Source organism: Protopterus annectens, chromosome 7.part0 (assembly GCF_019279795.1).
Source record: "Protopterus annectens isolate FY-2018-M chromosome 7.part0, PAN1.0, whole genome shotgun sequence".
Classification (NCBI taxonomy): domain Eukaryota; kingdom Metazoa; phylum Chordata; order Ceratodontiformes; family Protopteridae; genus Protopterus; species Protopterus annectens.
The window spans coordinates 1,845,531,133-1,845,556,890 of record NC_056739.1 but is presented as its reverse complement, the minus strand read 5'-3'; positions in this window follow the sequence as shown (position 1 = coordinate 1,845,556,890).

The window sequence follows — 25,758 nt, the reverse complement described above, 5'->3', positions numbered from 1 at the left end:
TTTGTATTACAATTATAATTCCCTGTCACTGGAATTATTCTATTGTGACCCTCTATCACTATATTCCTACATTCATAGATGTACCTACATTCTCTGCAGCCATTGCACTTCCTCATATTACCTAATGGAATCCTATCTTTGTCTTTCTTCCTTTCAAATAAGTTCTTAATGTTGGGTCCTCTTCTGAAAACAATTTTTGGTTTATTACCCAGTTTTTCAGTTAATCCATATGCCCCAAAAACACAATTCCAGTTCTTTTCCACCAATGTACGGACCTCTACACTATCCTCATTATATGTTAGCACACTTCTGTCTTCTTAACATTCAACAAACTCTCAGGTTTCTTCAATAATGGGGGATAAAAATCTTCTCTCTTGCTTGTTACATAACTCTCCTGTCCCTCCAGGACACTAGTTGGGTAACCCCTTATTGCCAGCATAGTCTTTAACTCTACCATTTGATCTTTAAACCTGTTGTCATCTGTCATTAGTCTTGATATTCTAATCACTTGGCCCTTTACCAAATTTCTTTTTTGCCAAAAGGGGTGGTCACTCTCAAAGTGCAAATAACTATTCAAATGGGTGGGCTTCCTATATATACATGATTCATAACATCCATCCCTTCTATTTTTATATAGGTGGATGTCCAGATAATTAACTGCTTTTTTCTCAATTTTACTAGTAAAATTCAAAATATCAGTAGTGACATTGATATAGTTCAAAAAATCATCTGCCTCATCAAACCCACCTTCCCATAATATTAAAATATCGTCCAAAAATCTATAATATCTAAAGATATTTTTCGTAAATGTTGAATTTAACACAAATTTGGTTTCCCAATACCAAAGAACAATATTAGCAAATATAGGGGCTACTGCTGTACCCATTGCTACACTTCGGGTTTGCTTGAAATATTTCCCCTGAAACCACAAAAAAATATTTTTCAGAACCAATTCCATGAGGGTAGCTAAGACATACACCGTATCCCTTGAAAATCTGGTTCCATCCCTTAGTGCTTCCTGAAAATATTCCATTCCTTCTTCATGTGGGATACAAAGAAAAAGGTCCTTAATATCAATAATCAAGAAAATAACTTCTTCCTTGAACTCATTCTTTGCCATACACTGTAATAAATGCCAAGAGTCCATCAAGACATGTTTTTATCCTCAAAAAATCCTTTTAAATGTAAATCTAGCATTTTTGCTAAAGGTTCTGTTTTACTCCCACCTCCTGCCGCTGTGGGTCTCATTGGTGGATCCCCTAATGATTTATGAATTTTGGGAATCCCAAAGAAGGCTGGGGTTACAGGATTGTTCACCTTTAAGTATCTCACCTCATCTTCACTAAAGGTATATTCCTGGAAAAGTTCTTCCAAAATCATGTCTAATCTAGCATTAAAGGGGTTAACCTCATTCAGTGATGCTGCACTAAAGTAGGAACTGTCATTCAAATATTTCATCATTCTAGTGGTGTAGTCATAATGTTCCATTACAACTACCCTTCCCCCCTTATCGGGCTTCATGATTCTTACTTCTTGGTTCCTCATTAACTCTGTTAATGCCTGTTGTTTGTCTTTTGTTAAATTGTGGTTAAATCTGTCTAGTCTTATTCCCTATTAAATTCCTGTACTCTATTTCATTCAATCTTTCGAAAAGGGCCACCTGTGGTAATAGTGGGGGGGGGGGTTATAAGTACTTTTTCTTTTTAATGTTACTCTAGTTGCATCACTCTCCTTCCCATTCTGCATTACCAACTTTAAATTTATGGCCCTTGCAAACATTTTTAAATCTAAAATGGTGTTAACCATATAATTCTGTTTTTTTTACAAATAGTTCTGCATGGGTGTTATTTAATATGATTCCACTGTAATTATAAATCTTAAGGCCCTTATATTCCAGAATACAAACATTTCCATTCTCATTGTTGTCATTACTGTTCCCTGTATTATTACTATTGTCATTATACATAGCTTCAGCAGGGACATTGTTAAACTCAAAATCGTGCTGTAAAAATATATCATTTCCTTCATTAGTTGGGTTCAATGCATCTAGATTTTGTTTGTTCCCCAAAGATTCATCACAGCATGTCTCATGTGTAATCTCAACACAATGCTTTTCCATATTTACATCAAAATCATTATACAGTTCCTTAAGACATGCTTCATTAGATAAATCATTACATTCTACAGCATACTGTAACAATGAGGCCTTATTGCTAAAACTTTCATTTATAGTATTCAGTCTATTTCCAATGTCCCAGGTATCAGCAACATTCTCTTGAAACAGCATAGTACAAGGAAAGTCAGTATAACACTCAGTGCTGTCATTTCCACCAAACACAGGTGACCATTCATTTGTTTTACTGTGGATTGTGCTAAATCCACATATGCAGAGGCCCTTAACTGTAACCTGCCCAAGCAACAAAGACCTCTGAAGCTAAAACGCAAACAAACACCAATCACAACCAATGTGTCACATAGTTCACAACACCAGTGTGCCACCCAGCAACAGCCCCTAAGGCAAGACAATGTACCTAACACTTTAGTCATAGGTGACTCTATAGTCCAGCACACTGATGTCCCTCTCACCAGGTTGAATAAGGAGAAAATTACAGTCAGCTGCCTGTCGGGTGCCAGGATCTGCCACATAACGCATGCACTCAAGTCACTCCACAACAAGTACAAATATGACTCTGTCATTGTCCATGTTGGAGTGAATGACTTGAGACGTACCTCCCTGAACTACATGAAAAGAGACATGGAAGAGCTCTCGGATCATGTGGCCCAGGCAGGTATGACCCTAGCCCTGAGTAGCATCCTGCCTTCGCCCAGAATGATACCACAATATAAGGATAAAATGATTGACTTCAACAATTGGCTAAGCTTATGGTGTCATTCAAAGGGGATCCAGTATCTGTCTGCCTGGGATGACATGATTGACAGACCACGATGCTTTGCCAGAGATGGTCTGCACCTGTCGCCCCTGGGATTCAGGTTACTGGCTAAGGCTCTTGCCACCCCTATAGTGCCTTTTTTAGGCAAACTTCAAAGGACAAAACTACCACCGTAACAGGTACAAGCATGCAAAATCTGAAGGTGATACTACTCAATGCTAGAAGTCTAAACCTCAAAATGCACTCTCTCGAGGCACTCCTAAAAATGGAGAACATCGATATCTGTGCAGTAACTGAGACCTGGTTCAAGGCTCCAGAGAGCACCCCTGCAATACCAGGCTACAACTCTTACCACACTTTTCAGCCACCAAACCAGGACCGAAACACTAAAGGTGGAGGAGTGTCAGTATTCACCCAGGATATTCACACCACCAGGCTAGTTGGCCAACACAATGTGTCTGAAATTCTCCAAGTGCAACTAACACTAGGTAAGACTGCAATCCAAATTATAGCTTGCTACAGATCCCCCACCATACCCCAAGATTCTCACTACACCTTTCTAAACATACTGGAAAATATTAAGATAGAACCAAACACCCTAATACTGGGTGATTTTAACTACCCTGCCATTAACTGGGAAAACTACTCATGTCCCAACACCTTTGCGCAACGGTTCTTGGAATTCATAAATTCCAACGCCCTGGATCAACTAATCCATAGTCCCACCAGGGGCTCCAATATCCTAGACCTGGTCATTACCAACATGGGAAATCAATGCTCCATACCTATGGTCACCCCTCGTTAGTCAGGTCTGACCATAAGCTAATCACCCTTAACATCCACATCCCACCCCCACCCCCAGTAAAGAAACCACCATAAAAACTTCTCCAAAGCCAACTTCATGCTACTCAAGTCAGAAGTGACAAACTTCATGACACCCATGCAGACGGGAACTGAAAGTTCAACTGCTGAATCCTACACTAAGGCACTGTACGAGCACATCCACTCATGCATGAATCGTGCCATCCCAAATAGAACCAAAATGCTCTCATCCAAAAAAAGGAAGCCAATCTGGTGGTCCCCTGCCATAAACAAGCTTTACAACAAAAGGAAGAAACTTTTGCAGAAAAGAGGAAAATCCCAGGATGCAAAAACTCCTTACTAGCCTCAGTAAGAAACTGAGATGCCTCATAAAATCCTCCAAAGCTAGTTATGAAAATAAAATTGCCAAAGATTCCAAAGACAACCACAAAGCATTGTATAACTATGTCAAGAATCTAAATGGCAATGCTCAGATCTGCTTTGAGCTAAAACAGAATGGCATTAAATATACTGATCCGAAGGATATTGCCAATATCCTGGCAGATCGATTCAGTGCCAACTTCACCCCCCTCTCACCCCCTAAATGGCCCATCGCAATACCGGAAGATTGCCAAATTCCAGTAATAATGGCCACACAGGTACAAAATGCACTCCCTAAAGCCAAGAATACAGCATCCATGGGACCAGATGACATCCCGGGCTGTGTACTACATGAACTACAATATGAACTGGCACCTCACCTAAGTGTCATGTTTAATCATAGCCTCACCTCAGGTTTCGTGCCCACTGAGTGGCGCAGAGCTACAGTTATCCCAATCCACAAGGGGAGATCCACCTTGGATCCCGGAAACTACCATCCCATCAGTCTGACCAGCCTTATCTGCAAGGCCATGGAGCGTATTATCATGGAACTTATAAACAAAGACATTGGTAACCTTCAAACACTGGACCCCACCCAGTTTGGGTTTGTGAAGGGCCGATCTTGTCTCCTGAACCTGATTGACTTCTTTGAATCAGTCTCCAGAGCCATGGACAAGGGTAAGGTGGTCCACACAGCCTATCTAGACCTTGCCAAGGACTTTGACACCATCCCCCACTCTGGAATCATAGATAAACTTACTAAGTTGGGCATTAATCCCTACGTCACCCAATGGGTTGCTAAATGGCTTACTGATAGAACCCACACTGTAAAAGTAGCCAACTCCAAATCCAGCTCCAGACAAGTGACAAGTGGAGTACCTCAGGGTTCAGTCCTGGGGCCGCTCTTGTTTGGCATCTACTTCTCTGAAGTACAGGTCAACACTAAGGGACTCTGGCTAACAAAGTTTGCAGATGACTGCAAACTGGGAGCCATCATTGAATCCCCAAATGATGTGGATACTCTACAAAAGGGCCTTACAGAAACAGATGCTTGGTGCCAGAGCCATGGGCTCAAGCTCAATGCCAAGAAATGTATTGTTATCCTTTTTGGGAACAAAACATGTATCCATGAATTACCATATAGGTGGCAGTACACTAAACACAGAAAGTGTGATAAGAGACTTAGGGACACAGGTGGACAGTGGTCTCGCCTTCGATAACCACATCGCCACAACAGTCAGGAAATCCTTCTATGTGGCACACCTCATCACTAAGGGCTTTTCATCCAGAAAAAAGGAGGTCATTGTCCCACTGTACTCATCCCTCATTAGACCCATTATAGAATACAACACCCCATTTGGTATGTACCTCTCAAGACATCTGCAGAAATACCTCACTAAAAGAATCACAGGCCTAAAGCAGATGCCCTACGCTGACCGCCTTAAAAATCTCCAGCTATACTCTGTCGCATATCGTCTACTCAGAGGCGATCTCTGCTTAACATACAAGGCCATGTCAAACCCAGAGCTGTTGGACATGCTACACTTAAAGAAATCCCAATCCCTCAGAGCTACACGCTCCAGGGATCTAAACCTTGTCATCACAATAAACAAAACATGCTGGAGGGATAGGTTCCTGACCCAGAGACTCCCCAGACTCTGGAATAGATTTCCCATACATGTCAAGCAGAGTGCCTCTTTGGACCTCTTCAAGAGGAACCTTGACGATTGGATGGGAGAAAGGAAATTCACCCCAGGGATCACGTCAGTCACCCTGCTAGACAGGGGTCCAGGAAAGTAAATAATGTGGGAAGAAATAGCCAGGGAATTGTTATGGCTAGGCTTGTATAGGCCCTAGGGCTGATAGCCTAGTACCAACCTATGAACCTATGAAGAGGAATCTTGATGAGTGGATGGGAGATCGTAGGTTTACCCAGGGTATCACTTCTGTGTCACTGTTACACAGAGGCACAGTATACTAACCTCGGAAAAGGGCATAACAAAATTAATTTAAAATGGGTGGCGAAAGCCAAACACACTCTGGCTAGGCTTATAAATGCCCTAGGGCAGATAGCCTAGTATGAACCTATGAACCTATGAACCTATGATTCTTGTATAATCAATCCTCCCCACACATTTATCACCAACAGTCTTATGCTTCAGTTCAGTACTAAAACAGTTAGAAAAATACTTCAAGTTAATACTTCAAGTTGTCATTAACAACAAACTGAGATGGTCTTACTGTTGGTAGAATGGTTATGGTGGTGGTCTCCCCTTCCTTCTGTTTTTACCCCTTGTTGCACACGATAGTCTCTCCAATACTCTTTTTTGTTGTTGTTGTTTCTGGGTGTCCAGGAACCATACTTGCTTTTCAGCCGTGCAGACCTTCTTGGCAATGATCGAAAATCCTGCTCTAAACCAGTCCCTTGCTCACCAAACACCTCCAGTTCATCAACCTCATTTCCTGACAAAATTTCCACAACTTCTTCATCTGTTTCTACAAATGAAACTCTTGATCGACCACCTGCACCTGGACTCGTGTACGCCCTCTTCTGCTCGTATTCCTCCTGGTCTCTTTTCAGCTGCTTCTCTTTTTTCTTTTTAATGTTATTTTCGTGTTGCTCAACCCTCGGGAAGATGATGGAATAAACCCCTTTATTTGTCTCAAAAAGGCTATCAGCAGTTATTTCTCTTTGTAATGTCACAATTTCATCTTTCAAACTGCACATTATTCTAGCATTGTCTTTAATTAGTAACCGCATAAAGTCAATGCCTGTCCGGTCAAACAGTTCTAAAAGTTCCCGGTGTAGGACTGAACCACTCTGAATGTTATTAGGGAATGTACAGATTCTTAGCCCCTTTGATACTCTTCCCAGGCATATACAGTCTTCAAAAAACATGTTGTCAAGCTGTAATCCCCTGAATTTTTTCAGAGTTTTTTCCAATTTATAAATTTTTTGTTTATAATTGGAAACAGGATCATCACCTTCTCTTGGCTGGCCCCCGAATCTGTCCCATGATGGTATTGGTTCCCTTTTCAGCCAGGAGAGGAATTCTCCATCGCCCATTGCTTGCAAGCCCCGAGTAGGATATTCTAGCTTCCTGCAACTCACCAGGAGGCTTTTCAACAGCAATACAGTTACTAACATTCATTTCTGTAGCAGTATGAATTTCTTTTGCTCTACTAGAAAATACTAAATCAGCTTTAGTATTAATTTGGGAAATTAAAGCCAAAAGCTGTGTAAGGCTTACACTGTCATCATTATTAATATTGTCCACAGACTTATCCATTGCCAGGAACTTGTCAGTAAACACTGGTCTCTAATTCACAACAAATACTTGCTTGTAGTTTCTCTCTTCAGAGCCAACTTCTAAAAAATTATCAAAGTCTAAAATTCACAAAAAACACTTGACTGTAGTTTCACTCTTCATGGCCAGCTTCCCAGAAGATGTCAAAGTCTATGATTCACAAAAATACTTGCTTGTAGTTTCTCTCTTCAGAGCCAACTTCCAAAAAAGTATCAAAGTTAATAGTTCACAAAAAATACTTGCTTGTGCTTTCTCTCTCTTCAGAGACAGCTTCCACAAAAATGTCAAAGTCTTTCCTTGATCAAGTATCCTGTGTACCAATGCACACCAATATCACAATAGTAAAACATGAAGCAAATAATCCAACAAATAAATGTCACCGGATACCTTCTCCTTGAAAAGAACCAGACACCAGGCAGAGTAAGGATATATGCACTTTCGTTCCCTTTATTCACACTCAGTACAAATGGAACTTCATCAGATACAAAACCTTACACACTTCCCCCCTTTTTTATATACAATTCAATTGCTTAATCACAATCAATTAACTTAAATCAATTAATTAGTTAAATGTGCTCTCTAGTTAAAAACACATTAATATGTTCTTTAGAAATATATTGCTATGCATAATACATAAATAGTAAAATTGAGAAGGAAGCAGTTAATTATCTGGAAATCCACCTATATAAAAATAGAAGGGATGGATGTTATGAATCATGTATATATAGGAAGCCCACCCATTTGAATAGTTATCTGCACTTTGAGAGTGACCACCCCTTTTGGCAAAAAAGACATTTGGTAAATGGCCAAATGATTAGAATATCAAGACTAACGACAGATGACAACAGGTTTAAAGATCAAATGGTAGAGATAAAGACTATGCTGGCAATAAGGGGTTACCCAACTAGTGTCCTAGAGGGACAGGAGAGTTATGTAACAAGCAGGAGAGAAGATTGTTATCCCCCATTATTGAAGAAACCTGAGAGTTTGTTGAATGTTAAGAAGACAGAAGAGGCAACTACTTGATGTGTGCTAACATATAATGAGGATAGTGTAGATGTCCGTAAAATTGTGGAAAAGAACTGGAATTGTGTTTTTGGGGCATATGGATTAACTGAAAAACTGGGTAATAAACCAAAAATAGTTTTCAGAAGAGGACCCAACATTAAGAACTTATTTGAAAGGAAGAAAGACAAAGATAGGATTGCATTAGGTAATATGAGGAAGTGCAATGGCTGCAGAGAATGTAGGTATATCTATGAATGTAGGAATATAGTGATAGAGGGTCACAATAGAATCATTCCAGTGACAGGGAATTATAATTGTAATACAAAAGGAGTTGTCTATGTGGCCTTGTGCCAGTCATGCTGTGCATATTATATAGGAAAAACAGAAAAGAAGTTAAAAAAGCGAATTTACCAACACATTTATGCAATTAGGAGACAAGATAAAACAAATGCCTTAGCATGTGCTATATGGCCCACAAGGAATTGAAGCTGCAACTACGAATTCTGCTGTATTCTGTAATAATACCGAAAAAAAATAAAAGCACAATGCAATCTGCAGTTAATGAACTGCAACAGGAAGCAGTGATACAAACTAAATATGAGGATGTGAGGATGTGGTTGTGTGCCCTAGAAGGCAGCCAGCTAGTCAGAGCAAGGCTTCAACTAAACCAGTTGTCAGGAAATAATTGAAAGTACCGGCTAGACACACAGTTGGTGCAGGCTGTATGCAATGTGTGTTCCACATATGTCTGTGCGCATCTTGTGAGGAAACCCCATCCCCGTTGAAACTAGAGTGTGTCTCAACCTGGGTGTACTTGCATCTGGGACATTCCAGAGATACATGGGGCTGTTGTGGTAGTGTCACAGACAGCTGCTGGCTGTATCCTGGCAAAATTCCTGGCAGCAATGTGCAACAATGACTACATCCACTTTCCATCCATTTCAATGGAGCGCAGAACTGTAAAGCACCAGTTTTACAGCACTGCAAACTTCCCCTATGTGCTTGGTGCAATAGATTGTGCACATATATCTAGAAAGACATCAGTATATCCTGATGCAGACAGATACATAAACAGAAAGGGCTGGCCATCCCTGAACTGCTAGGTTGTCTGTGCAGCAGATGGCAGTATAACAAACATCATAGCAACACACTCTGGAAGTGTCCATCATGCTGCCATATGGAGGGAAAGTGGATGGAAGATCACAGTCCAGCAAGGTGAAATACCTGAGGAACTGTTACTGAGTAAGTACAGGAACACCGCTATAGTATCCATGCTGACCAAATGTATGTTCACTCCCCTCAACAGGTGACTGTATTTATCCACTTGAGCCATGGCAAATGACCCCATACTGTGAGCTGTTCACTGCAAAGGAGGCCTACAATAGAGCACATACAACAACTAGAAACACCACAGATAATGTGTTTTGTGTACTGAAGGCTAGGTTCAGATGTCTGGACACAAGCAGGGGTGCACTGCAATATACACCTGAGAAGGCAGAGTAGATGATAATGGTGTGTGCTATGTTGCACGACATGCTAATCAGAGTACATGGTGGCCTTCCAGCTGCAGGTGTGGGTGAAAAATCCCAAGAACTCCAGATGTCTGAAGATGACACCCCACAAGTATCAGAGAAGAGCAGGAGAACATGGGGCAGAAGACACAGGTGTAGGCAACATAGGGTGTGACCACAGGTGCAGGCCCACTCAACATGGCAGTGTCTGTCCCACAACTTTGAGTCATGACAAGCCACATGTACATGAGTACATGGTTTAAACACTGATATTCAGGTGTTTCCCCACCACAACAGCATGGATTACTTCTAACGGCAATTACCCACTAGATGTACACAGTAAACATCAGACATGACAGCATAATTATAACATATAACAGTATTAACATATACAGATCTGACAAAACAGGGATCATCAACTCAGGGCATAGATGACATAGATGCATACAGACTCAGATTGTTGTATCAGTGTATGGCACACAATAAGGGACACACAGTGCAACACGTTCTTATCTCTCGACTAAAAAAAGCTGTAAACAAGTAAATAATGCAGGACATAATACTGAACTGTTAATATCACAAGCCAAATATCTCACTGTAAAGTATGGATAAGGTAATGTAAGAAATGGAGTCATCCATGTTTATTAAAACTGCTGGACTCCGTGGTATCAGACATGTCAACAAACACTGACAGATGACATTGTCAGTGTTCTGCACAGCAATCATCACAACGGGATGAGAATGACAGTACCAGACAGAGTGGATCAACTGTCTGTGTTACGCAAGCCCAGTCTAGGGTGCCCACATTGACAGTTCACACCATGGTCTGCTTTGACCCTACCAGGTGTAGAAACACTTGGCCCAGGTGTAGCATGATATGAAGATGAGCATGACTGCTACTTGACTGTCTGGTTGTGATTGCTGAGTCCACAGCAAATAGGCAATCAACAGAAGAGTATGCACATTGGAGCATAGACATTGATGACCAATGGGCAAAGTTGGTTCTGCTGAGAGGTGGCCTGTGTCTCCCATGTGGTAATTGGCTAAACACAGTCAGGGTATGCAGAACCCTACTTGTACTATGGCACTGCTGTAATACTGTAGGGATTCTATTGACCGTGCCACAGATAACATGCTTTCAATCTGAACAGCTAATGATGACATTATCTCACCATGTACATGCTCCTGTCCTTCATGCAACACACCCAGCTGATGTGCACTATGATCTGTGATGCAGGCAAGTGCACAGATGCCAGATCCATGATGTTGTTGGGAATGTTTATTTTCCTGTAGGAGCAGGTGAACACCCCCTGTACACCAGCTGCATGTCTATGTCTACTGCAATGGCCAGTATTAAGATGTCATGGGGAAATGTCAACATCAGCAGCAGTCTCAACTTGGGTCTGTTGTTCACCAGCCTCATCTTTTCCACCATCCAATGTCCCCTTATTTTCAGAATAGCTGGACATGTTTCCTTCCACATCTGAGGCTACAGCCACATTCACATGACTGTCACCATCCTGGCTGGACTATATCACCATGCCACTGTCCTATGTACCAGGGACCATGCTACTATACTGAGACACAACATATCCAACATTGTGATCACTGGATGGGCTAATGAAGGATACAGATAGTTGATGGGCTAAAAGAAGAGACAGATGACACAGATCTCAACAATATGCTTACATCACATGCTGTTTGTCATTAAAGAAATATGACACATATGTCTCACTGCAGTGTTACAAATAAGACTGATTTATCATTTGGCCTTGTCTGTGTATGAGTCCTGAAATCAACATAACAGGGAGTTGACAATTAGGTTACATAGCCAACATACATGACATATGTGATGAATACAAGCATAATACATACACCTATGTCCTTTTAGGAAGATGGCGTGGTAGAAGAGGAATGAACTCAACTATTGTACGGAAACAGAGTCAGCATTATTAAACACATCATTGCCAGCATGAACCATTCAAACAGCATTAAAATATACAGTAGGTTTGACATAGACATTCCGCCTGTTTGTGCACTTGATGATGATGTAGTCTGGTATAGGAATGGATAGAAGGACACAGTATTAATTAAGAATAATAACAGGAGTAACAGCAACGACATGTATGAAAGGTAGGTTAGAGCATACCTGTGACAGAATCTTACTGTTTTGAGTTTGTGTGCTGTACCATAGATCCTGCAGTGGAAAGTAAAGAGAAAGACAACAAAATCATGTATGCATGTAACAGAATACTGACAGTATGACATATTAGACACAATATTAGACACAATTACAAGGGTACAGATGCTCATGTGATGAACATTGTACCTGTTGGCCAGATATCCCTGTGTCGAAAAACAGTGGCATTAATGTCATATCTCGCAGGTCTGCTGCACATTGCTGCAAACTATGAATCTGCTGTCATAACATAACCGGTCTGTCATTGCACCTGCACAGCTTGGGCCCCCACTGGATGTACCTGTAGCACACAATGTTAGGGAAATATCAATACGACAGTAAACAACAGTGCCATGACATGAAGCTGAGGCAATAACAGGTAGTGGGCACAGTAGCACAGTACAGAGACACGCACTTGCCATTCTCTGGTGTTGTCCAGAAGGAGCTAGACCTATGAATATTAATGCAGAGAGCATTACACATGTTGGTTGCACTGTTCTGTCTGTACTGCAGTTGTATGAGTACATGTCATTGCACTTACAATCGTCATCATCACCCTCTGTGGATCTTTATGAACAATTAAATTCTGCCACTGTAAATACAAAATGACAATACATGAACATGCATGAAACAGCAATATACAATGATTTACTCTATAGTCATCCATGTAATGCAAAGTAAGACATACATGTTCGGCCTAGAACTTCTGCTTCCATTCTACCCCTTGGTATGCATCACTCCCCACTCACCATATGCAGGAAGACAAACAATGTTGTGATCTCATTGGTGGGTCAATGGTGGTCCACAACCAGTGTCATCCATCAATCTCTCATACCATCATAATCGATTGGTTGCAATGAGGATAATATCCTAATGGAATCTATTGTGACCTCCAACCACATTAATCATGTGGTTGGTGTCGGCCCGCACTTCATTCCTCCATACTGAATTCCCTGCATGCGGAAGTATTTTCCATCCATGTTGTCACAGAGCATCTAGTATGATGTAATTTTCCTGTGGAGAGAAATTGTTACCCTTTGGTTTGTTTGCCATCTGAAAGACAGTAATATGAACATGATCATATTTCTGTGGAGGCCCAGTTATGCAGATGATTATATGGATAGCATATACACCATAAACAGTATGCATTCCTGTGCATTGCAAAAGTGTATGAAACTCTGGCTGTGACAAATACTAATGTGCCATCTAAAAAGTTATACCAGTTTTTTATACATAACTTTTGTAATAGTATAACTTGTGATATCTTTAGTGGCTGTCTGTGGGATTCAAACCCCTTACACTACATATCTGTTAAATGGAGGTCCAAATACAACAGCATCATGCCACAGAAGCATGTATGAATTTCACATTAAAATACTACACAAATTGTTATTTGAACAACTTAAAAAAGGGTCAGAAAGCTTCAGTATCCATAAGCAGGGCACTGAGAGTATGGATCATTTTTATATTGAGCCAGAAGTTATAAGACTTGTGTTAAGAACCATCAGTGAAGAAATATCCATAACAGCAGAAGGACATAGTACACATGGATAATATCAGAATATAAGGTTTACATACGTCCACCACAGTGCATGGAGTTACCCATAGGACATATGGAAGAGCCATTAATCCATCTTTATATACTGTTCACTTTTGCTATATAAATCTGTCTCTACAACTGCATATGGGAAATTAATGCATATCCTTAATGCAGATATCAACACCTGTATGCATAATGGCAAATCAAACAGAACTCCAGTAAGTTGCAAATATTTGTCTTAAAGTACACATTAAAAAAATAACTCTAAACAGGTATTTCTGAGAATGAGTAATGTTAACAGAGGTAATATTCCCCAAAAGAGAAATGGTAGTAGGTGGCTATTTACCTTCCAGCTAAATATGACTCAGGTATCACTGAAAATAAAAGCATCTAATGTGCACCCTTTTTAAGTACCACTTTTGCCATACATAATTAATGAGATTCAATAGAATCCCAGGTTTTGGAATCCCATTTATACACATACTCATAACTTCTCAAAATTTGGCACATTAGCCAATAGCTCAGCGTAATAGGCAGGTGCTCCACACAAGTACCCAATAGGTATAAATATACAGTACCATGTGTAGCAAGTGCCATTATCTTCCAATGATCTGATAACATGACATAAGCACCAATTTTAAATATTGATTGTGATACATTTACAGATCAGAATATTGTTATCTGCAAACTGAGTGGGACCTCAGTAAGTATTTTTCCCATTTATACATATTATTTTGGAGTATTGAGATGCCTGCTTCTAGGGGGCTCTGATTAGTCCAGGCACCCAGATTGGACTAATGAGGAGACCACACAGATGCTTACTATCTATTCTAGAGTGGAGCATCTGGTGAGAGCCAGGCCAAGGAACTTTGCGATGATTGGCATCTGGAACCAGATTGTGAAGGAGCATTGACAATGTATGGGATTCACTAGACTGGAGTACAGGTTTGCCACTATTATGATGACCTGCATCAGAGTGACACAGAGGAGCTTTATTGGAGGGTCACCAAGGTGTGGAAACAACCAGTGGGTGCCTACAGTAGGTGTCACAATCCTACATATAGCTGAGCATTGCTAGGGAATTTACAGATATAGCTGTTTACCAGATATATCAGATGCATGGTTTTCATAACCATTAAGTAGCAGTTCTGACAATTAGCTCATCTGTATAATTAAGAAGACATGATGACTGCTCTCCATATAAATATGGGTTCTACAGCCATGCTGTTAATTTATTAACTAATGTTTATAATATACATAATTCTAAACTTTGTAGATATACATCTGTTTTCCAACATATATTAACATAATTTTACACATCCACATGCATCACTGATGATGACTGTACATTTCATAGTTATCCACTATAGTACAATAGTATCTCCTACTCTAGCTGTATATGTCTGAATAGTAACTCATAAATCACTTCTTTAATTCATTCCTCTAATAAAGTGAACATTCTTACTACAGTCCTGTTTGTTTAAGCAAATACTGGACAGCGCAGTGGTGCAGTGGTAGCATTGTCACCTCACAGCAAGAGGTTCTCTGGTTTGATTTTCAGCTGGAGTGCCTTCTGTGTGGAGTCTGCATGTTCTCCCTGCATTCGTGTGGGTTTTCTCCAGGTAATCCAGTTTCCCCCCACAGTACAAAGACATGCATCTGGAGCATTTCTCCCTGGGCCTCCGCTGAAAATTGGCTTTGTTCCAAGTCAGATTTTCCCGGTAAACAAACATAATAAATAAAGTTGAATGCCTGTTTGAATGATTACACCTATGTTTTCAGTTATGTATTGATAACTGTATTTCTTTAGGAAACTAATAAATAGCCAAATGGAGATAAAGAGCCACAAAATAAACTAATAAACAAGAGGAAAAGGCTCTTCAAGCACCACTGCTAGTCTAAAAATTCCAAATGTATTTGTATTATGTTTGCACTTAGATTTGAGTCACTCTTCAGTTTACTTGCTGCCTTCTCTTTCAATAAATGGAATTTTGGATTAGCAGTGGTGCTTGAAGAGCCTTATACTCTTATTATTTCTTTAGATTATAATGGCCAGTAAGTGTTGGCAGTTTCCATGTTCATCCATTATCTGCAGGAATACAGATAAACACAAACAGTACTTGTTTGTTAAGAAGAAATGTGTACTGCCTGTTAGCTCACTTGTAAGGAAACTGGCCAGAATCCCTATAGTTTGGTGTGCTGTGGGTAAAATCCACAAAATGGAAACAGATCATTACATTTTTATCTTGTTTAATTTCACACATAGTTGAATATTCTTCTCTACTGAACTATTTATTGATATTAACATTTATTTTGTGCATGATTACAAATAACACAGTTATTCATCAAATTCTGAAGAATATGCTAGTAGACCGTAACAGTCTGTTAACAGCATCTCTTTAAGTGCAGGGTTAGTAAAGCTTGCTATAGACTATTATATGTCTAACACATTTTTGTGCGATATGGTATTATTTTCAAAAGTGCCATCAAGTGTTGTTTTGCCATTCATTATTAAATTCATTTCAACAACCACCTCATCTTTATCTTCTGAGTCAGATGGTTAGAGTTACAGCTGAAATTAATAACAGGGAGATACAGTGATGTATGCACTTGCTTTGCGATGTGCACTTTACCAAGGAGTATCTTTAAATGTCCTCCCACATACCTTACGGTGACCCTGATGTATGCCACCTTTTATGTCTCTGTTAACAGAAGCTATGTGACATGACACTGTTCCACTGTTTGAGATATGAAGGTTTCCATTGCTGCTAATGGCTGTGACAGCAGTGCTGGCATGAATTCATTCTTGCTAAATATTTACCAACATGCCCAGCATGTGTTCATTTTTTGAAATCGTAAGCCATGATCCATATTAGTAGCCCATCCTCCATCCAGATGATGCCATAACCCAAAGTCTTTTCACTGCATTCACAGCAAACAATCTCAGTCAAGTGGATTAATTATGCAACAAGTCTTCAGGTTTGAGTTTGGATGTACGTTAGTGTGATGATAGGAGGTATTGCCAGACATGCCAGAAGTACGGCAGTGGATGTATGACTTGTGCCAACACAGCTAGCTGGAATTTTGTAAATAATTATATGTCATTTGTATGTCAAACTGATTTGTACAGATGTGTGTGCTGAAAATGTATTTTTGAGGTTTGCTTGTGTTAAACTGTATCAACAGTGCACCTTGCTGGAATAAAAGAAATGTACATGTATTAATGTAACTGAATTAAATGTATATGTTTTAATACAGGACTCTGAGACAGCAAAGGTTAACCAGATAACTTACTTTAAGAACAATAAGGGAAATGTAAATGAGCTGTTAAACCATTAAAACAGTACCCCACTGTGCTGAATATGACCGGAGACAGTGGATCTGGAAAAAGCCTTTGCTCATTAGCTCAGTAAAAAGAGGGGAAGCCCCAGGCACTGCCATAAACATTTAGATATGTATTGTAGCTGTCTATGCTAAATTCCTGTCTCAGTTTCAAAGGGGATACTGTAAGAAACTACAGTCAGGTGACAAGATAAGGTAATTCTGCAAGCCATCTTGGATATTATATTTTACAGGGAATAAGCTTTAAGGAAGAAGTTTTCTGTTTTGGGGAACCTGACTAGAAACACTGCTCACATATTTCATTGTGTCTTGCACTATCAAATAAGTTATTATGGAATAGTAATTCTCCAAGATTCAGCCAGGAATATAATGAAGCGTAGTTTAGAGATTGTTTTTCTTTATTTGTACGAGTCTGTCCATCAATGCTGTTTTCAATATATCCTGTAATTTGAGCTATGTGGTTACTGTAAACATATATTTATTATTTTCTTGATATTTTATTATTTATTATTAAATGTATATAACATTTTTTATGGCTGGTCCTTATATAACCTTTGAGAGTGCTTATATTTATTTGGTAACACTGTGTGGGCCACTCTAGAAGGCTTAGGTGTCTTGGTAAACTACTGCCATTTGTATTAGTATTAATATTACACAGTATAATTGGATACCCTTAAGGGCCTTAGAGAAGCTGACTGTGGAGTGTCTGGTAGCAATGATAACTACCTTATACGCTGGGCAGAAGGGAACACAGCAGGTAAATCTCTGCCAGCCTTTCCCAGTTGTGTGTGTGTGTGTGTGTGTGTGTGTGTGTGTGTGTGTGTGTGTGTGTGTGTGTGTGTGTGTGAGAGCTACTTGGAGCAGGGATGCCAAAGAGACAGTGCTGGAGGTCTTGGTTTGGACACTTGGCTTAGGACCTAATCCTACAGCTGTACCAGTGGGAAGTCTTTGGACCTGGAGGGAGACAGATAGAGAGATCCAGACCCCAAACTGAGTGTGTTCCCTGTGTGCTCTTAAGTGAAATTTTGCTTGATGCAGAGATGTCTGGATCTGGAAATACTGAGAGTATCCATTTGTATTCCAAGTGCACATCCCTCTTCAGTGTCAGTGGTAAGGATTCAGGCTCTTGATTATTGGCTCAGCATGAGGACATCACATATTGGTTGGCATTGGTGGGACCATCACATGCTCACATATTGGTGAGCAATGGTGTGGCTATTAATTGTACCCCTGTAGTATGTAAGCAGTTGTCACTAAAAAAGGTGTATTCTCAAGCAGCTACAAAGTAGACATTCAGAGTTTGATATCACAATAGTTTTATTTATTTATTTTTTGTTAGCTTAGTTAGTCAGGAAGAGCAGGCAAGGATGTCAGCAGAGGATTATGACAAACTGACAAGAAACCAGTTGGCCGAGATGTGCCAAGCCAAAGGACTGGATCGTGCCAACTTGACTAAACAGGAAATTATTGTAACCTTAATCACAGCTGCAGAACAGACCAACAACCAAGAAGACAACCAGTCTGGCATTTGGGATGGACAGCTCTCAGAAACAGGACAGTTCAACTTTTCCTAAGAGGACTTAAAAATACATCTGGAGTTAAAGAGACTTGAAATGGCTGCCATATGTTTGGAACTAGAATTGACAGAGAGATTGTGGCATTTGGAGGCCAAAGAAAATAAGAGACTGAGATGTTTGGAAGCCAAAGAAAATGAGAGGCAGTGGCAACATGAAAAGGAAATGATGACTCTTTGGAAGGGACATGGAGGTAATGGGGAAGGGAGTAAAAGTACTCCAGAAGCAATAAAAGTCAGTAAACATCTTCCGCAGTACCAAGAGGGTGATAATTTTGACAGTTTTATTCATATATTTGAAACAGTATGCAAACAGTATAATGTTGACCAAGGGCACTGGGTACAGTTCCTCAACCCCTTATTCCATGGTAAAGCTGTAACTGCTGTTTATGAATTGTCTGATGCTGATTGCTTAAACTATGAGACAGGTAAAAAATGTGTGTCATAATGTTTTACGTTAACACCTGAAGCTTAAAGAAAAAGTTTTGAGCATAGACGCAAGACAGATGAAAGTGTGTGTGATTATATTGCTGAATTAAGCAGTTCTTTTCATAGGTGAGTGAGTGGGTGTCAGGTCACCAATTTTCAAGGGCTGGCAAACCATTTTGTGTTTGGAATAAGCCCTTAGCACTTTGCCTGAGAACATGAGAATCTGAATGGCAGATAGGGAATGCAACTGTGCAGATGAGCTGGGGAAAAAAAGGGGATCTCGACTTAGCAAGCAGGGCTTTGCTGCACAGGAAAGGGATATTCAGTGTTGCACATGGATATAAGGGAACCCATGGTGCACAACCTAAACCACCCCAACAGGATCCACCAGTAACACAGAAAGCCGCTAGTTCAGGTAGACAGCCAGGATCAAAAGTTAAATGTTTCAAATGTAACCAGTGGGGCCATGTAGCATATAAATGTCCACTGAAGCAAGGTAGGAAGGGGGAGCCAGCAAGTGGGAATAACAGAATGGCAGTGGTAAGTTGTCTGGAGACAACAGGGGTACCAAACTACCACCAGAGTTGGTATCCTATCTTGGTGGATGGAAAACAGGAAACTGCTAAGAGAGACAGAGCCTCTGATATAACCATTATGAACTTGCAGTGGTTAAAGAGGTGAAGTACGTGCTTGGGCAGTCCACTCCAGTCAGAGCTTTAGCTGGGACCCCATTCCAAATGTCTTTGGCCAAGGTTCACCTTGACTGGGAGGGTGGAATAGGAAGCAAGCAAGAAGTATGCTTGAGGATATCCTTGCAGATGTATTGATAGGGAATGATTTTGATAATGTAGTACCTTGTGTGCATGCAATGACACACACTCAGGCTTGGAGACAGGCATGTGGGTTTGGTAGTCTAGGGGAGACAGACAGACCACATCCATGAAGCCAGGACTGTTGATGTGGCTAATTCAGGGAGGGGCTACTCTGTAGCAGCAAGCCTGAATGTGAGCCATGGCTGCTGGTAGGTACTGATGTTCCATTGGATAGGGTGACTGCAAGGGCAGAGGTGAGTGGTAGTACCCAGGCTGACATTGAGTCCCCGCTGTCAGAAGATACCAGACCTTCTGTGGAAGGAGAGCTGAGAAAAGTCACAAAGATAGAGTTGAGATAGGCTCAGCTCTCAGACCCTACATTATAAGGCTTGAAGGAGGTAGCTAGGGAGGCACCTGATTCTCAAAAAAGGGAAAGTCTGTATACTGGAACAAAGGGTTACTGTATAGAGAGTGGACCCCTGAAGGAGGGCTAGAAGGTGAGGTAATACAGCAGTTGGTAGTGCCTACCATCTGGCACTTCTAACCATAGATCATGACATTCCTTTTGCAGGTCATATGGGCATAATGCTTACCAAGAGATGTATTATACAGAATTTTTATTGGTCTGGGATTGCCAGGGATGTAACCATGTACTGCAGGACATGTGAGCAGTGCCAAAAAGTAGGCAAGGCAGAAGACAAGGTCAAAGCTCCTTTGATGCCTTTGGCTGTAATTGAGGAGCTGTTTCCGAGGGTAGCTACGGATATTGTGGGGCCTGTGTGTACCCCAAGTTCAACAGGGAAGAAGTATATCCTAGTGGTGTAGATTATGCTACTAGATGCCCTGAGGCAGTGGCTTTGTCCTCCTTTGAGGCAGAAAAGGTGGAAAATGTTTTGCTACAGATTTTCAGCAGGGTAGGTTTTCCAAGAGAAATACTGACTGACAGAGGTACCAATTTCATGTCAGACCTGCTGGCTTGTTTGTGTGAGCTCTGTGAGGTGAAGCACCTAAAGACAACCCCCTACCATCCCAAAATTAATAGTCTTGTGGAAACTCTACACTAAAAAACATTCTACGGGCATTTGAAGACCCTAAACTAATGGTATTGTGGAAACTCTACACTAAAAACATGCTACGGGCATTTGAAGGCCACTTCAAGAGAGAGAGAAGGACAACTATTTGCTCCATCTGCTGTTTTCTTACAGAGAGGTGCTTCAAGAATCCACAAGTTTTTCACACTTTGAGTTGCTATATGGGCATAGGGTGAGAGGACCTTTAGATATGATTCATAATGAGTGGGAGGGTGAGTTTGAATCCCACAAGGATTCTGTTGTGGCACATGTCCTAAACTTCAGGACAAGGCTTAGAGAGCTCATGGGTTTGGCCCAGGAGAACCTGGCAGAAGCCCGGCAGCAGAAAAAGGTCTGGTATGACAGGAATGCTCAAGCAAGAGAGAATGCTGTGGGACAGCAGGTGATGGGGCTCATTCCTGTCAAACACAATAAGTTGCAAGCAGCTTGAGAAGGACACTTCAAAGTGGTAAGGAAGGTCAATGATGTTAGCTACATGGTAGAACTGTTAGGCAGAAGGCAGAGGCACAAATTGTACCATGTTACAATGATGAGGCCATACCATGATAGGGAGGCCCTTGTGCTGAGTATTTGCAGTGGGTGCTAGGAGGGTTCTGAGGGGCATCTGGTGAGTGATCTACTTAGTGAGGCTCAGACTGACACCTCAGTGGCAGGGGTAGCTGTGTCCCAGCTGCTATCCCAATCCCTGGTTCAAGAAATCCAAGCAGTGTTACAGGAGTTTGTGGACATGTTCACTGGGAAACAAGGGTGGACCCACCTGGTGCAGCACCAAGTGGATACAGGGCCCCAAAGACCTATAAAGCAGGCCTGTTACAGTGTGCCTGAGTGAGTAAAACAGACTTTGAGGGTGGAGATACAGGAAATGTTGGAACTTGGAGTCATCCAGGAGTCCATCAGTCCCTGGACCTCCCCAGTTGTGCTGGTACCAAAGAAGGATGGCAGCACCAGGTTGTTTGTGGACTGTAGAAGACTAAATAGTGAAACAGATTCAGATGCCTACTCCATGCCTAGGACAGATGAAGCCTTAGAAAAGCTGAGTGGGGCTAAGTAACTGACCACTATTAATTTGACCAAGGGCTACTGGCAGATGGCCTTGTCTCCCAGTGCTAGAGAGAGGTCAGCTTTTGTGACTCATTTTGGCTTTTATGAGTTCACAAAGATGCTCTTTAGGATGAAAAATGCCCCAGCAACTTTCCAGAAGCTGGCAGATCATATCCTAGCAGGAGCAGGAGATTATGTCCTTACTTACCTGGATGATATTGCCAGCTACAGCCTTACTGACAAGAGCACCTTCAGCATGTCAGGGAGGTGTTGAGCAGACTGCAAAGGGCAGGACTGACCATTAATCCCAGCAAGTATCAGGTGGGTATGGCAGAGGTCTCCTGCCTGGAACATAGGGTGGGGTGGGTTAAGATCAGGCCAGAACCTGCCAAAGTGGAAGCCATTCAAGCATGGCATACCCCCATTGCTAAAAAGAAAGTGAGGGCATTATTTGGGACAGTGGGGTATTATAGAAAATTTTCCCCCAGTTATAGTACAATAGCTGCTCCCTTGACAGACCTGACAAGTAAAACAAGGCCAGATATGGTAGTTTGGACCCCAGCATGTGAGCAGCCATTCCTTAAGCTAAAAGGAGCTTTGGGAGGACTCCCTGTGTTAGCTAGTTGAGATTACAGCAAATAATTTGTTGTGCAGGTGGATGCTTCAAATCATGGGGGGGGGGGAGTACTTAGATAGGTTTCCTCAGAAGGAGAAAACAACACAGTGGTATATCTCAGCTGTAGACTCCAACCTAGGGAGAAATGTTATGCAGCTGTAGAAAAGAATGTCTAGTCATAGTATGGGTACTGCAAAACCCTCAGCCTTATCTGTATGGAAGGAAATTCACTGTATTTACAGACAATTATGTCTTAACATGGCTACATAGAACCAGCCAGCAAAATGTTAAGTTATTAAGGTGGAACTTAGGATTGCAGGCATATGACAAGACAGTGTAATACCATAGTAGGGTCAGTAATGCCAATGCAGTTGGGCTCTCAAGACAGGGAAAGGGTAACATATTCCAATATAGGCTTATTTCTCTCAAGCCACCTTTCTCAAGGGTCACTTGAAAATTAGCTTGAGTCTTCAAAAGGAGGGGGACAACTGTGATGATTGGAGGTACTGCCAGACATGCCAGAAGTAGGGCAGTGGATGTATGACTTATGCCAACACAGCTAGCTGGAATTTTTTAAATAATTATATGTCATTTGTATATCAAATATATTTTTACAGATGCTTGTGTTGAATATGTATTTATTAGGTTTGCTTGTGTTAAAATGTATCAACAGTGCATCTTGCTGGAATTAAAATAAATGTATATGTTTTATTGCAACTGAATTAAATGTATATGTTTTAATACTGGACACTGAGACAGCAAAGGTTAACCAGCTAGCTTACTTTAAGAAAAATAAGGGAAATGTAAATGAACAGTTCAACCATTAGAATGTCACCCCACAGTGATGAATAGGACCAGAGATTATGGGTCTGGAAATAGCCTTTATTCATTAGCTCACTAAAAAGAAGGAAGCCCCAGGCACTGCCATAAACATTTACATGTGTATTGTAACTGTCTATGCTGAATTCCTTTCTCTATCTTTTACATCAACAACATTATGCATTTAAAGAAATGAAATCCTTAGCAAAATATTCCAAGTGGGTGCAAACTCTTCTAAAACATTTGAGAGAATAATAAATACTAAACAGGCAGCCCCTAGGATAGCCTTACTACAATATGATAGCAAAACATTCAAGACAGACTTGCAAATATTGAATCTTTCAAAAAAATTACATGGCAATATATAATCCCCATATAGGCAAAGTTCGGAATTAGAATGTGAAGAGCTCCTAAATTAATTACTTTCCCAAAAATTAATATAATACAGAACACACTTTTTAGTGCTCCCTTCACATGTCACGAAATAAAACATGTAATTAATAAACTGAAAATGGCAAAAGCTCCCAGCCCAGACAGATGTACAACAGAGTTTTACAGAACTTTTATCCATCAAATATCAGACATTCTTCTGAAAATATTTAATTATATTAGACAAAACGTCATTACTGACTTGTATTTAAATAATTCAAAAACAATTTTTATTTCAAAGGAACAGTATGGACAAATCTAATCCTCTTAATTACAGGCCAATTTCCCTGATTAATGTAGACCTGGAAATTATGTCCACACTACTAGTGGAGAGACTTAAGAAGGTTATGTCCAATATTGTGTCACCTGAACAACTTGGTTTTATGAATAATAAACAGACTTTGTATAATACTTTAACATTAGACTCCATGATCCAACTTCTTAAACATGAGAGGAATTTGTGGTATGCTCTAGTACTGGATGCATGTAAAGCATTTGATAATGTTAACTTAAGATTCTTATTTTAACCATATGCTATTATGATATTCCAAAAGAGTTTATTGATAAAAATACCTTATAAAAATTCTTATACATCTCTATTTGTAAATGAAACATTTTCAAAGCCTATCAAGATTTCAAACGGAATCAGACAAGGTTGTCCCTTAGCTCCCCATCTTTTCAAATTATATATAGAACCCCTATTTTTATATCTATCTCAGAAAACCTTTCATAGGATTCCAACAATTTTGAAAAATAATTTTATCTGCCTTTGCCGATGACTTGAATATTTATTTTGAACTTCCAAATACAGATTTATATAAAATTATTTTATCAATTAATACAGTCTCTGTTTCAAACTACAAATTAACCAGTCTAAATCCCTTATTTCTCCTATCAAACCATTAAACTATAAAGAAACTTACTTTCCAGACTCTACTTTTATTTAGAATCCTTGTTTAAATACTTAGGATTAACCTTTGTATAAAATTCACAGTCAGTGATGCAAAACAATCTAATTAAAACATGGGGTAATATTTTTCAAGACACTCAGAGATGGAGACAAATGAAGCTGTCAGCCCTGTCTAAAGCAGCATTAGTCAAAAATGAGTATTTTAACTAAGCTACTGTATCAATTCAATGCATCCAATATGATTGTTCCCCATAATTTTTTTTCACAAAATGAGTACAGAATAATCTAAATTTATATGGTATCTGAAGTTGACTAGAATTAGTTATACCTAATTCACATATCCCAAGGAGAAAGGTGGGCTTAGCATAATAGATTTCCAGTGATATTACAACATAATATGTTTAAGTAGAATCATGCAAATTTCAGAATTTAATCCGAAAGCTCATGAATGGTTCCATCCTGGTCTAAAATCTGGTATGAGCATGTCAAATCAATAAATATTAACCCACAAGCCCTTCCTTTTATTAGATTAGATTGCTATAAGAAACATAGTCTTTTAAAACACCAAATCAAGATATTCCAAAATCTGACGGAATCCCTAAACTTAATTAAAATTCTTGCTCTTTTACAACCTTTACATTTAAACCCTAGTATTAAATTAAATAATAACATGACACATTTAGATAAGCATCCACTTATTAAAGATTATACTGTGTGGGATAGCTACACATACAGAGAGAAACCTCTGCTGGAGCTCAGACTAGCCCTAATGCTGCATAAAGGATATACCTCAATATTAACAAGACAAATTAAAGAGCTTCTACCTGCCTTAATAATAATTCCAATTATTAATGCGTCAGATCTTAATACTAGCACAATAATATTCAAACCATTATCCTCTAAAAAAATAAATGCTCTCTAATGTTTATAAAATAATCACCTCTATCAAATACCAATTCTCTGTCTTATACTGTAATTACTGTAAAAAAGGATTAAGGATTTAACTGAGGATATATCTCAAGCTATTAAACTAACCCTTAAATTGACCCCTTTCATGAAACTCATTTACACACAACT